This window comes from Oncorhynchus gorbuscha, linkage group LG10 (assembly GCF_021184085.1).
Source record: "Oncorhynchus gorbuscha isolate QuinsamMale2020 ecotype Even-year linkage group LG10, OgorEven_v1.0, whole genome shotgun sequence".
Taxonomy (NCBI): Eukaryota; Metazoa; Chordata; class Actinopteri; order Salmoniformes; family Salmonidae; genus Oncorhynchus; species Oncorhynchus gorbuscha.
This window is the reverse complement of record NC_060182.1, coordinates 77,827,649-77,842,799: the sequence shown is the minus strand read 5'-3', so window position 1 is coordinate 77,842,799 and position 15,151 is coordinate 77,827,649. Positions and strand designations below refer to the sequence as shown.

At 43.5% G+C, this 15,151-nt stretch overlaps 1 protein-coding gene across 5 annotated transcripts in view; it reads left to right on the top strand.

Annotated features, from left to right (window-relative positions):
• Nucleotides 1-15,151, top strand: part of LOC124046598 (sodium/potassium/calcium exchanger 4-like) — a 51,531-nt gene that overhangs the window by 4,209 nt on the left and 32,171 nt on the right. The gene's annotated exons all lie outside the window — the stretch shown is intronic.

Here is a 15,151-nt window from a genome sequence, read left to right as displayed (position 1 = left end):
ATTTTGTCTGGAGCCATGTTGTGTATCTTATACCTGCACAGAGCTAGGTACTGCACTGTACCCTAAATCTGAACAACCAGCCAGCTACTGCAGCTTGGGAGGACTTCATAGGAAAGCTCTTCAGAGAGTGTTATACAATGGCACAGCCCTCATGTTTCCTACAGCCTACATATACTCTGAGTCAGTTAGAAAAATAACAGATGGAGTGAGATGGGAAAATACTGGTTGCCTTGGATGTTTCACTAAATCTACCACCACTAGCTCTCTAATTAGTCTATTGTTCGTCAGAAGAGCCACAGTTTTTACTACTGTGGTTGTGGTGCAGATGAGATTTGCAAATGTGGGCAACCTGGGTGTGCAGGTGGGTGGGAGGGGCCTCCAACTGAATGACAAATGAGATGAGTTAGTTTTGGAGGCACAGGACAGAGCTGTAAATCTTCATTATGTAGGCGATAAGAAGAGAGAGAGAGAGAGAGAGAGAGAGAGAGAGAGAGAGAGAGAGAGAGAGAGAGAGAGAGAGAGAGAGAGAGAGAGAGAGAGAGAGAGAGAGAGAGAGAGAGAGAGAGAGAGAGAGAGAGAGAGAGAGAGAGAGAGAGCAGAGGACTGAAGCCTGACAGAAAGCAAGCTCAATTACTGTTCCAGTTCAGCATGCAGACCCAAAACCATGATGTTCTGTTCCTCACATAATCATTTCAACATTCTGAACGTAACACATGATAATATCATGGCAGAAAAGACGGTGGTATCATGACATTTTAAATAAAGCTTTTCATTGCTGTGTGTTCACCTTCCCCTTTTGGAGCTGGTCTCAATTTGATCTTTTTCTGAGGGTATATTGATTTATCATTGATTCATTTTTGATGCACTTATGTGTTCATATTGATGCTATAATAATATACACAACCTTCTGCATCAGAACAGCACACAACAGTGCTGATAGTTCCTTTCCTGACAGGCCCATTGATGTGCTGATAGTTCCTTTCCTGACAGGCCCATTGATGTGCTGATAGTTCCTTTCCTGACAGGCCCATTGATGTGCTGATAGTTCCTTTCCTGACAGGCCCATTGATGTGCTGATAGTTCCTTTCCTGACAAGCCCATTGATGTGCTGATAGTTCCTTTCCTGACAGGCCCATTGATGTGCTGATAGTTCCTTTCCTGACAGGCCCATTGATGTGCTGATAGTTCCTTTCCTGACAGGCCCATTGATGTGCTGATAGTTCCTTTCCTGACAGGCCCATTGATGTGCTGATAGTTCCTTTCCTGACAGGACCATTGATGTGCTGATAGTTCCTTTCCTGACAGGCCCATTGATGTGCTGATAGTTCCTTTCCTGACAGGCCCATTGATGTGCTGATAGTTCCTTTCCTGACAGGCCCATTGATGTGCTGATAGTTCCTTTCCTGACAGGACCATTGATGTGCTGATAGTTCCTTTCCTGACAGGCCCATTGATGTGCTGATAGTTCCTTTCCTGACAGGACCATTGATGTGCTGATAGTTCCTTTCCTGACAGGACCATTGGTGTGCTGATAGTTCCTTTCCTGACAGGACCATTGATGTGCTGATAGTTCCTTTCCTGACAGGACCATTGATGTGCTGATAGTTCCTTTCCTGACAGGACCATTGGTGTGCTGATAGTTCCTTTCCTGACAGGCCCATTGATGTGCTGATAGTTCCTTTCCTGACAGGACCATTGATGTGCTGATAGTTCCTTTCCTGACAGGACCATTGGTGTGCTGATAGTTCCTTTCCTGACAGGCCCATTGATGTGCTGATAGTTCCTTTCCTGACAGGACCATTGGTGTGCTGATAGTTCCTTTCCTGACAGGCCCATTGATGTGCTGATAGTTCCTTTCCTGACAGGACCATTGATGTGCTGATAGTTCCTTTCCTGACAGGACCATTGGTGTGCTGATAGTTCCTTTCCTGACAGGACCATTGGTGTGCTGATAGTCCCCTTCCTTTATTTATGTATTTTTATTTATCCATTATTTTACCAGGTAAGTTGACTGAGAACACATCCTCATTTGCAGCAACGACCTGGGGAATAGTTACAGGGGAGAGGAGGGGGATGAATGAGCCAATTGTAAACTGGGGATTATTAGGTGACTGATGGTTTGAGGGTGAGATTGGGAATTTAGCCAGGACACCAGGGTTAACACCCCTACTCTTACGATAAGTGCCATGGGATCTTTAATGACCTCAGAGAGTCAGGACACCCGTGTAACGTCCCACCCGAAAGGCGGCACCCTACACAGGGCAATGTCCCTAATTACTGCCCTTTGGCATTGGGATATTATTTTAGACCAGAGGACAGAGTGCCTCGTACTGGCCCTCCAACACCACTTCCAGCAGCATCTGGTCTCTCATCCAGGGACTGACCAGGTCCAACCCTGCTTAGCTTCAGAAGCATGCCAGCAGTGGTATGCAGGGCGGTATGCTGCTGACAGGACCATTGATGTGCTGATAGTCTCATTCCTGACAGGACCAATGATGTGCTGATAGTCTCCATTCTGACAGGACCATTGATGTGCTGATAGTCTCCTTCCTGATAGGCCCAATGATGTGCTGATAGTCCCCTTCCTGACAGGACCATTGATGTGCTGATAGTCTCCTTCCTGACAGGACCATTGATGTGCTGATAGTCCCCTTCCTGACAGGACCATTGATGTGCTGATAGTCTCCTTCCTGACAGGACCATTGATGTGCTGATAGTCTCCTTCCTGACAGGACCATTGATGTGCTGATAGTCCCCTTCCTGACAGGACCATTGATGTGCTGATAGTCTCCTTCCTGACAGGACCATTGATGTGCCGATAGTCTTCTTCCTGACAGGACCATTGATGTGCTGATAGTCCCCTTCCTGAAAGGACCATTGATGTGCTCATAGTCTCCTTCCTGACAGGACCATTGATGTGCTGATGATCTCCTTCCTGACAGGACCTTGGATGTGCTGTCTAATAATAGAAGATTGTGCTATTTTTAGACCACAATACAGCAGTGAGCTGTACAGTATAGACTGACTGACTCTGACTGACTGCTACTCACACGTCAGAAAAATGCAGGGACAAACACAAACCTTAGAAAATCGCTGACGACACAGACATGTTATTACTCTGTTAATTTGAAAGACTGACGCTATTCAAATGGGATAACATGCAGTCATCATTAACAAAAAAGCAAGTTGTAGTTTAGCTGCTCACATCTGTTCACACTGCCTAGCCTGTGTTGACATACACATTACCATCCTTTGTGTTTTGAACAGCTGGGCACATTTCTGGTGTTATAGTAGATGAATTGCAAACATCAAGGCACAGCACCTAACCTCTGAGTGCTGAATTAACTAACTGGAAATATTTTCATGAATTCAGAATAGAGTAAAACACATCTGGCGAGTTCAGTCCGTGAAGCGGACATTCAGAAGGCCTTATACTGCAATCAATTAATTAATCAATCAAATGTATTTATAAAGCCCGTTTTACATCAGCAGATGTCACAAAGTGCTTACACAGAAACCCAGCCTAAAACCCCAAAGAGCAAGCAATGCAGATGTAGAAGCACGGTGGCTAGGGAAAACTCTCTAGAAAGGCAGGAACCTAGTAAAAAACCTAGAGAGGAACCAGGCTCTTCGGGGTGGCCAGTCCTCTTCTGGCTGTGCCTGGTGGAGATTATAAGAGTACATGGCCATTAAGGCCATATTGTTCTGAAAGAGGTTCAAACATTCATAGATGACCAGCAGGGTCAAATAATAACCACAGTGGTTGTAGACGGTGCAACAGGTCAGAACCTCAGGAGGAAATGTCAGTTGGCTTTTCATAACTGAGAATTCAGAGGTTGAGACAGCTAGTGTGGTAAAGTGAGAGAGAGAAAAAGAGAGAGGGAAATGGAGAGGGAGAGAGAGGGCCAAAACAGTACGTTGGCGCTGCAGTGCATAGCTACCATCTTACGAGCTCCTGACCAATTCTGCAATTTTGTGTGTTTTTTTTACAATAATCAAAACTTTCTTTCTACATAATATTTCCGCCATCATTTCCTATGACCGAAAACAGCTTCTGAACCTCAGAACATTGGACATTAGAACAGCTGTGTATATACAGCTCATTCCGGAACAGGCCCTAATCCCCGGAACTCGAAGAGAAAGAGACGGCGCAAGATTTGCAAATCCCTGACGAGACGAGACATCCTTCGTTCTATTGGCGAACATACAATCACTAGAGAACAAAGTGTACGAGCGCCGTTCCAGACTATCCCATCAAAGGCACCTGAAGAACTGTAATATCCTATGTTTCTTGGGAGTATGAACAAGGACATGGATAATATACTCTACATCTGGAGCAGGTTGAGAGCTTCAAGTTCCTCTGGGTCCACATCAACAACAAACTAGAATGGTCCAAACACACCAAGACAGTCGTGAAGAGGGCACGACAAAGCCTATTCCCACTCAGGAAACTAAAAAGATTTGGCATGGGTCCTGAGATCCTCAAAAGGTTCGACAGCTGCAACATCGAGAGCATCTTGACTGGTTGCATCACTGCCTGGTACGGCAACTGCTCGGCCTCTGACCGCAAGGCACTACAGGGGGCAGTGCGTACGGCCCGGTACATCACTGGAGCTAAGCTGCCTGCCATCCAGGACCTCTACACCAGGCGGTGTCAGAGGAAGGCCCTAAAAATTGTCAAAGACCCCAGCCAGTTATAGCCAGTTTGTGCCGTTCTGTGAAGGGAGTAGTACACAGCGTTGTTCGAGATCTTCAGTTTCTTGGCAATAGCCAAGAAATGGAATAGCCTTCATTTCTCAGAACAAGAATAGACTGACAAGTTTCAGAAGAAAGTACTTTGTTTCTGGGCATTTTGAGCCTGTAATCAAACTCACAAATGCTGATGCTCCAGATACAGTTTTAGTTGAGACTATTCTAAAGGAGGCCAGTTTTATTGCTTCTTTAATCAGAACAGCAATTTTCAGCTTAGCTAACATAATTGCAAAAGGGTTTTCTAATGATCAATTAGCCTTTTAAAATTATAAACTTGGATTAGCTAACAGCGTTCCATTGGAACACAGGAGTGATGGTTGCTGATAATGGGCCTCTGTATGCCTACAGTATGTAGATATTCCATTAAAAATCATCCATTTCCAGGTACAATAGTCATTTACAACATTAACAATGTCTACACTGTATTTTTGATCAATTTGTTGTTATTTTAATGGACAGAAAATGTGCGTTTCTTTTAAAAAACAAGGACATTTCTAAGTGACCCCAAACTTTTGAATGACAGTATATATATTTACATTTTTTATGGGGGATTGAAAATGATACAGACAATTACATTGATGGAAGCTACAATCTATCTGCAATATTAAAACTGATCTACCCCCTAAAAAAACATAAATAAACAGTCATCCCTACTGCCTCTGATCTGGCGGACTCACTAAACACGCATGCTTTGTTTGTAAATGATGTCTGAGTGTTGGAGTGGCCCCCTGGCTGTTTGTAAATGGTATCTGAGTGTTGGAATGGCCCCCTGGCTGTTTGTAAATGATGTCTGAGTGTTGGAGTGGGCCCCTGGCTGTTTGTAAATGATGTCTGAGTGTTGGAGTGTGCCCCTGGCTGTTTGTAAATGATGTCTGAGTGTTGGAGTGGGCCCCTGGCTGTTTGTAAATGATGTCTGAGTGTTGGAGTGGCCCCCTGGCTGTTTGTAAATGATGTCTGAGTGTTGGAGTGGCCCCCTGGCTGTTTGTAAACGATGTCTGAGTGTTGGAATGGCCCCCTGGCTGTTTGTGAATGATGTCTGAGTGTTGGAGTGTGCCCCTGGCTGTTTGTAAATGATGTCTGAGTGTTGGAGTGTGCCCCTGGCTGTTTGTAAATGATGTCTGAGTGTTGGAGTGGGCCCCTGCTAGCCTTAAATAAAAACAATAAAATGGTGCTGTTTGATTTGCTTAATAAGGAATTTGAAATTATTTATACTTTTACTTTTGATACTTAAGTACTTCCTACTTAAGTGTATTTAAAACCAAATTATTTTAGACATTTACTTAAGTAGTATTTTACTGGGTGACTTTCACTTTCACTTGAGTAATTTTCTATTAAGGTATCTTTACTTTTACTCAAGTATAACAATTGGGTACTTTTTCACCAGTGCTCCTCTCCTCCACTCCTGACTACATGTGCTGCTGCTGCTGCTGCTGCAGGAAGGAGGTGTTGCCTATACAACCAAATACTTAGCTTCTTTCAGCAAGGAGCAACAAAGTTTTATCACGTTTGTAAAGAGTTCATGTAACCACGGAATCGGACTCAATCGCACTAATGCCCTGCCGTCCCGTCTTCCACTGTCCGTTACACCAGAAAATGAAATAAATGACGGTCTTCATCCATAATCGGCGGTTACATGATTATACAATAGTTGTGCCATCCCTAATTATCACTCTGACGTCACTTCTGGAGTGGTGTTGAGAAGTACACAGCTGTACTGTGCAAAGTTCGTCTGTCTGGAGCATAAGGCAGAAAGGAGCTTTTGCATGGTTGTTGTTTAAAATTGTAAATGTGCTGTATGCCTGCGATTTGTCCCGGCCCCACCAATCCACTCTACACCAGATACACCTCTATCTGTCTCACCTTCATTTCCTTTCCTTTCAATAAAAACAAAACAATATGTAAAGAGGGTGGATATCCAGACCTAGTCTTCTAAGACGGTCAGCAATGTTCAGTATCTCCACATTAGTGTCACGCCCTGACCTTAGAGCTTTTGATGTCTCTATTTTGGTTTGGTCAGGGTGTGATTTGGGTGGGAATTCTATGTTCCTTTCTCTATGTTTTTGTATTCCTTTGTTTTGGCCGGGTATGGTTCTCAATCAGGGACAGCTGTCTATTGTTGTCTCTGATTGGGAACCATACTTTGGTAGCTTTTTCCCACATGTTTTTTGTGGTAGTTATTTTCTGTTTTGTGTTTCTGCACCTGACAGGACTGTTTTGGTTTTCGTTCATTCTCTGTGTTATTTTTGTAATTTAGTGTTCAGTTGAAATAAAAGAATGAACACTTACCACGCTGACCTTTGGTCCTCACCTTCTTCAACAGACGACCGTTACAGAATGAACACCTACCACGCTGACCTTTGGTCCTCACCTTCTTCAACAGACGATCGTTACAGAATGCACACTTACCACCCTGCCCTTTGGTCCTCACCTTCTTCAACAGACGATCGTTACAGAAGGAACACTTCCCACGCTGCACTTTGGTCCTCACCTTCTTCAACAGACGACCGTTACAGAATTCACACTTACCACGCTGCCCTTTGGTTCACACCTACAACAGACGACCGTTACAGAATGCACACTTACCACGCTGCCCTTTGGTCCTCACCTTCTTCAACAGACTAACGTTACAGAATTCACACTTTCCACGCTCCCTTTGGTCCACACCTTCTTCAACATACGACCGTTACAGAATGCACACTTACCACGCTGCCCTTTGGTCCACACCTTCTTCAACAGACGACCGTTACAGAATGCACACTTACCACGCTGCCCTTTGGTTCACACCTACAACAGACGACCGTTACAGAATGAACACTTACCACGATGCCCTTTGGTTCACACCTACAACAGACGACCGTTACAGAATGCACACTTACCACGCTGCCCTTTGGTCCACACCTTCTTCAACAGACGACCGTTACAGAATACACACTTACCACGCTGCCCTTTGGTTCACACCTACAACAGACGATCGTTACAGAATTCACACTTACCACTTTGCCCTTTGGTCCACATCTTCTTCAACAGACGACCGTTACAGAATGCACACTTACCACGCTGCCCTTTGGTCCACACCTTCTTCAACAGACGACCGTTACAGAATGCACACATACCACGTTGCGCTTTGGTCCACACCTTCTTCAACAGACGATCGTTACAGAATGAACACTTACCACGCTGACCTTTGGTCCTCACCTTCTTCAACAGACGACCGTTACAGAATGAACACCTACCACGCTGACCTTTGGTCCTCACCTTCTTCAACAGACGATCGTTACAGAATGCACACTTACCACCCTGCCCTTTGGTCCTCACCTTCTTCAACAGACGATCGTTACAGAAGGAACACTTCCCACGCTGCACTTTGGTCCTCACCTTCTTCAACAGACGACCGTTACAGAAGGAACACTTCCCACGCTGCACTTTGGTCCTCACCTTCTTCAACAGACGACCGTTACAGAATTCACACTTACCACGCTGCCCTTTGGTTCACACCTACAACAGACGACCGTTACAGAATGCACACTTACCACGCTGCCCTTTGGTCCTCACCTTCTTCAACAGACGAACGTTACAGAATTCACACTTTCCACGCTCCCTTTGGTCCACACCTTCTTCAACATACGACCGTTACAGAATGCACACTTACCACGCTGCCCTTTGGTCCACACCTTCTTCAACAGACGACCGTTACAGAATGCACACTTACCACGCTGCCCTTTGGTTCACACCTACAACAGACGACCGTTACAGAATGAACACTTACCACGATGCCTTTTGGTTCACACCTACAACAGACGACCGTTACAGAATTCACACTTACCACGCTGCCCTTTGGTCCACACCTTCTTCAACAGACGACCGTTACAGAATACACACTTACCACGCTGCCCTTTGGTTCACACCTACAACAGACGATCGTTACAGAATTCACACTTACCACTTTGCCCTTTGGTCCACACCTTCTTCAACAGACGACCGTTACAGAATGCACACTTACCACGCTGCCCTTTGGTCCACACCTTCTTCAACAGACGACCGTTACAGAATGCACACTTACCACGTTGCGCTTTGGTCCACACCTTCTTCAACAGACGATCGGTACAGAATGAACACTTACCACGCTGACCTTTGGTCCTCACCTTCTTCAACAGACGACCGTTACAGAATGAACACCTACCACGCTGACCTTTGGTCCTCACCTTCTTCAACAGACGATCGTTACAGAATGCACACTTACCACCCTGCCCTTTGGTCCTCACCTTCTTCAACAGACGATCGTTACAGAAGGAACACTTCCCACGCTGCACTTTGGTCCTCACCTTCTTCAACAGACGACCGTTACAGAATTCACACTTACCACGCTGCCCTTTGGTTCACACCTACAACAGACGACCGTTACAGAATGCACACTTACCACGCTGCCCTTTGGTCCTCACTTTCTTCAACAGACGAACGTTACAGAATTCACACTTTCCACGCTCCCTTTGGTCCACACCTTCTTCAACATACGACCGTTACAGAATGCACACTTACCACGCTGCCCTTTGGTCCACACCTTCTTCAACAGACGACCGTTACAGAATGCACACTTACCACGCTGCCCTTTGGTTCACACCTACAACAGACGACCGTTACAGAATGAACACTTACCACGATGTCCTTTGGTTCACACCTACAACAGACGACCGTTACAGAATGCACACTTACCACTTTGCCCTTTGGTCCACACCTTCTTCAACAGACGACCGTTACAGAATACACACTTACCACGCTGCCCTTTGGTTCACACCTACAACAGACGATCGTTACAGAATTCACACTTACCACGTTGCCCTTTGGTCCACACCTTCTTCAACAGACGACCGTTACAGAATGCACACTTACCACGCTGCCCTTTGGTCCACACCTTCTTCAACAGACGACCGTTACAGAATGCACACTTACCACGTTGCGCTTTGGTCCACACCTTCTTCAACAGACGATCGTTACAGAATGAACACTTACCACGCTCCCTTTGATCAACACCTTCTTCAACAGACGACCGTTACAGAATGCACACTTACCACGCTGCCCTTTGGTCCACACCTTCTTCAACAGACGACCGTTACAGAATGCACACTTACCACGCTGCCCTTTGGTTCACACCTACAACAGACGACCGTTACAGAATGCACACTTACCACGCTGCCCTTTGGTCCTCACCTTCTTCAACAGACGACCGTTACAGAATGCACACTTACCACGCTGCCCTTTGGTTCACACCTACAACAGACGACCGTTACAGAATGCACACTTACCACGCTGCCCTTTGGTCCTCACCTTCTTCAACAGACGACCGTTACAGAATGCACACTTACCACGCTGCCCTTTGGTCCACACCTTCTTCAACAGACGACCGTTACAGAATGCACACTTACCACTCTGCCCTTTGGTCCACACCTTCTTCAACAGATGATCGTTACAATTAGTAGCTGTAGACTTGCAGCTGGTATCTGCAAGATGCAAAGCCATATCCCAGGTACAAAGCAAGCAATTATGTATGTAATGAGTTAATTATGAGTCTCATCTGAGATAATTAGATGTTTATTTTCATTATTGATTTACTATGCCATTCAAAAGCAATTATATAATTATATCATGCCTTCTTAATGCTCAAAATGCATCATCCCTTTCAAAAAAGCACCAGCATCACTTTTATCCTTCAACTTGAATTCCAACCATCAATACAAATCAGGAGTCATATTTAGAAAATGTTTAATATTTGGCAATGATAAACATAATGTAGTGTATATCAGCAGGCTTCGATATAGTTAACAATTGTTTTTCTTGGCCTTGAGAATGAAAGTAAGTAGCTAAATATGGTTGTCATTAGTAATGGCTATTTCAGAGACACTCTTTAGCTCAAAGAGGAATCGTAAACCCCACCTCTCTTTCTTCTGCTCTTTGTGTTTGTAGTGTTCAGACAGAGTAGAGTTACTGAGCACTTCCCCGCACAAAACACATTGTGGGGGCACTGACAAGTCAGTGACAGACAGGGCATCATCTGCTGCTGAACGACAGCTCTGCGTCATGTGCTGTCGTTCAGCAGCAGATGATGCCCTGTCTTGTCACTCATGTGTCAGTGCCCCCACAATGTGTTTTGTGCGGGGAAGTGCTCAGTAATGAGTCTCTCAAAACGAACAAATTAATTAAACGACACGTCCTGACCAAACATCCGCGACATGGTAGTAAACCCAGGGAGTTCTTTCAGAGCAAGGCAGAATGCTTCTGGAAACAGTGCTTCGACAGTGGAAAAGCAAGTCAGCTAGCAAGGCTTTGTTGTCATTATATACCAGGTGATGATAAGCAGAAATAAGGGAGTACTAACTATCATAGAGGTAGATGTGAGTTTCTTTTTCGAACCATCCCCTGGCCTTGTACACAGCTAATAGCTAACATTCGCCAAAGCAAGCTAGCTACTGATAGTGCAACCCAAATAACAGTAAAGAAAAAGATGAAAACTGATCAGGCCTACTGTACATCTTACTGTAGAAATGATTGTTGAAAGAAAGACTAGGTTGAAACTGTTGCTGTTAAAATACACGTAATCATTATTATTCTTAACTGGAATAAGCTGATTGAAGCAAGATGCTGTTTGAGGCAAACACACACAGTTCTGGCTTGCTCATCTACAGCAGGAAGTGGTATTTTGCCCGACTGAAAAAGCAATAGATGTTCTGATCCAGTTTGGCACCACATACCTATGCGAGTCAGGGTTCTCAACTCTGAAATACAGTTTCAAGGCCGAGCATGACCTCAGTGTTGCACTGTCAAAAACGGAGCCCAAATACACATGCTTGTTGAAAACTTCAACCAGCCACATACTGTACCTCTCATTAGGACAGTGTGTGTGTGTGTGTGTTTTCTGGTCTACATCTGTGTGATGTGATCAATCAGTTTATTCCACTTCAAAATAAAAATGATTTATTATATTGTAACAGCACCACTTCCAACCTAAACAGATATGTACTGTTGAAGTCAGAAGTTTAAATACACCTTAGCCAAAATAAATTAAACTCAGTTTTTTTCCAATTCTGTCCACAAATGTTGCGGAATTGAGGTCAGGGCGTTGTGATAGCCACTCCAATACCTTGACTTTGGTGTCCTTTTAAGCCATTTTGCCAAAGCTTTGGAAGTATGCTTGTGGTCATTGTCCATTTGGAGGACGCATTATTATTATTATTTTTTCACCTTCATTTAACCAGTTAGGCCAGTTGAGAACAAGTTCTCATTTACAACTGCAACCTGGCCAAGATAAAGCATAGCAGTTCGACACATATAACAACACAGAGTTACATATGGAATAAACAAACATACAGTCAATAACACAATAGAAAAAAAATCTATATACAGTGTGTGCATATAAGGTAAGATAAGGGAGGTAAGGCAATAAATAGGATGTAGTGGGCGAAGTAAATACAAATTAGCAATTAAACACTGGAGTGATAGATGTGCAGAAGATAAATGTGCAAGTAGAGAAACGGGTGCATAGGAGCAAAAAATCAAATTTAAATAAAAACATGGTGATGAGGTAGTTGGATAGGCTATTTGCAGATGGGCTAAGTACAGGTGCAATGATCTGTGAGCTGCTCTGATAGCTGATGCTTAAAGTTAGTGAGGGAGATATGAGTCTCCAGCTCCAGTGTTTTAATTGGTATATTGTAATTATGGCCCACCATGGCCTATTTATTGCCTTTATACCTCCCTTATCTTATCTAATTTCCACATACTGTATATAGATTTTTACTATTGTGTTATTGACTGTATGTTTGTTTATTCCATGTGTAACTCTGTGTTGTTATATGTGTCAAACTGCTTTACAGATGAATGTGGTACCTTCAGGCATTTGGAAATTGCTCCCAAGGATGAACCAGACTTGAGGAGGTCTACAATTGTTTTTCTGAGGTCTTAGCTGATTTCTTTAGATTTTCCCATGATGTCAAGCAAAGAGGCACTGAGTGTGAAGGTAGACCTTGAAATACACCCACAGGTACACCTCCAATTGAATCCAATGATGTCAATTAGCCTATCAGACTCTTCTAAAGCCATGACATAATTTTCTGGAATTTCCAAGCTGTTTAAAGGCAAAGTCAACTTAGTGTATGTCAACTTCTGACTCACTGGAATTGTGATACAGTGAATTATAAGTGAAATAATCTGTCTGTAAACAATTTTTGGAAAAATGACTCTTGTCATGCACAATGTAGATGTCCTAACCGACTTGCCAAAACTAGTTTGTTAACAAGAAATTTGTGGAGTGGTTGAAGAATGAGTTTTAATGACTCCAATCTAAGTGTATGTGAACTCCCAACTTCAACTGTATGAGTGTTTTTAATGGGGGAAAACAAACATGAATAGATATTTATATGTATTTTTCATTTGATTGTTATTTGTTGTTCTCTATATTGCATTTGTTTTAGGCATAAGGGCAATGAAATGTACTGGAATGTATGTATAGTTGCATATTTCCCTAAGCTTGGGTCCCAGGAGAAAACAGATTTTTGGGGGTGTTTCCAGGCTGAAAAAGTTTAGGAACCCCTGTTTTAGGGGCCTAAACTTTAAGACCTAACTGTACGCACGCCAAGTAGCCTACATGTCAATCATCAAATGCTTTTTGGAATGGGCAGAACAAGTTAATGTCGATCCACAAAGGCAAAAAGAACAATGTCAGAGTTTAATTCAATAATAGAAAAGCTGCGAAATGGGAATTTGAAAATAAAGAAAAGGGAGGAGCAGTATGTTTGGGGAAGATTTTCTGAAGTGGTAAACGAGGATGATAGCAGTGTTATGTGTGATGATTGTGAGGTGCTGTTAGATACTGTAACGTGTGCACTGGGAAGCAAGTTCAGGGAGTGCATCATTTAATAAACAAATGAACAAAACAAGAAACAGAAACAATGACACCTGGAGAAGGAACCAAATGGAGTGACATATATAGGGCAGGTAATCAAGGAGGTGATGGAGTCTGATGACGCGCAGGTGCGCGTAACAATGGTGCCAGGTGTGCTCCATAAAGAGTAGCCTGGTGACATAGAGGCCGGAGATGGAGCACCTGACAGATACCATCTGTAGAGGTACTATCTTGATCAAGATCATAAAAGCTGATTCATCCACAAAATAATATGCGTACATGCCAAACTGAAATCGTATCAGAAACATGTTGGGTCAAACTGATGTCATTTGGAAATTTGGCACAGAAAATCTTTTCAGTTTTCTTTAGAGTCAGGCTATTGCATTTTCTCCCCGGTTCCTAAACTTCTTTGCTCCACGAAAGAACTAGATTTATGTATTGATTCAATTGATCTATTACATTATTCTGGTGAACAAAGGTTCATTTAGTCTTCCAGGTGAAACATATAATGACAGAAGAGAAGCTGCGTGTATCTAATTATATACAAGTTGACTAACAACTAAAATGTCTGAAATTATAAGCTGAAACATACTGTATCTAAATCAGGCCCAAAATAATACTGCACCCCTTGTCAATAAATAGTTCAGCTGACTGTAGCCTACAGCGCATTTTCTATATTAGGGGTGCAGTATATTAGGGGTTAGGTTCCGGTGCTTGCCTCAGATTTTAAATGTATCAAATATAGTGGAGTGATTGAAGATGGGTTGTTAACAATTGCGGGCGGGTACAGGTGAACAAACAGCCGACCCGCGCACCACAAGTAGATATGTATAGGGGTAAGATGACTAGGCATCAGGATATATAATAAACAGCCGACCTGCGCACCACAAGTAGATATGTATAGGGGTAAGATGACTAGGCATCAGGATATATAATAAACAGCCGACTCGCGCACCACAAGTAGATATGTATAGGAGTAAGATGACTAGGCATCAGGATATATAATAAACAGCCGACTCGCGCACCACAAGTAGATATGTATAGGAGTAAGATGACTAGGCATCAGGATATATAATAAACAGCCGACTCGCGCACCACAAGTAGATATGTATAGGAGTAAGATGACTAGGCATCAGGATATATAATAAACAGCCGACCCGCGCACCACAAGTAGATATGTATAGGAGTAAGATGACTAGGCATCAGGATATATAATAAACAGTAGCAGCAGTGTAAATTATGATTGTATGTGAGTGTGTGTGCATGTGTGTAGTCAGTATACAGGTGTGTGCATGTTATGTGTGTGTTGGAGTGACAGTGTGCATGTGTGTGTAGAGACCTGTGAGTGTGCATAGAGACAGTGCCAAAATCTAACACAAATAGTCCATGTAGCCATTCTGTTAGCTATTTAGTAGTCTTATGGCTCAGGGATAGAAGCTGTTCAGGAGTCTATTGGTGTCAGACTTGATACACCGGTACCACTTGCTGTGTGGAGGCAGAGAGAAC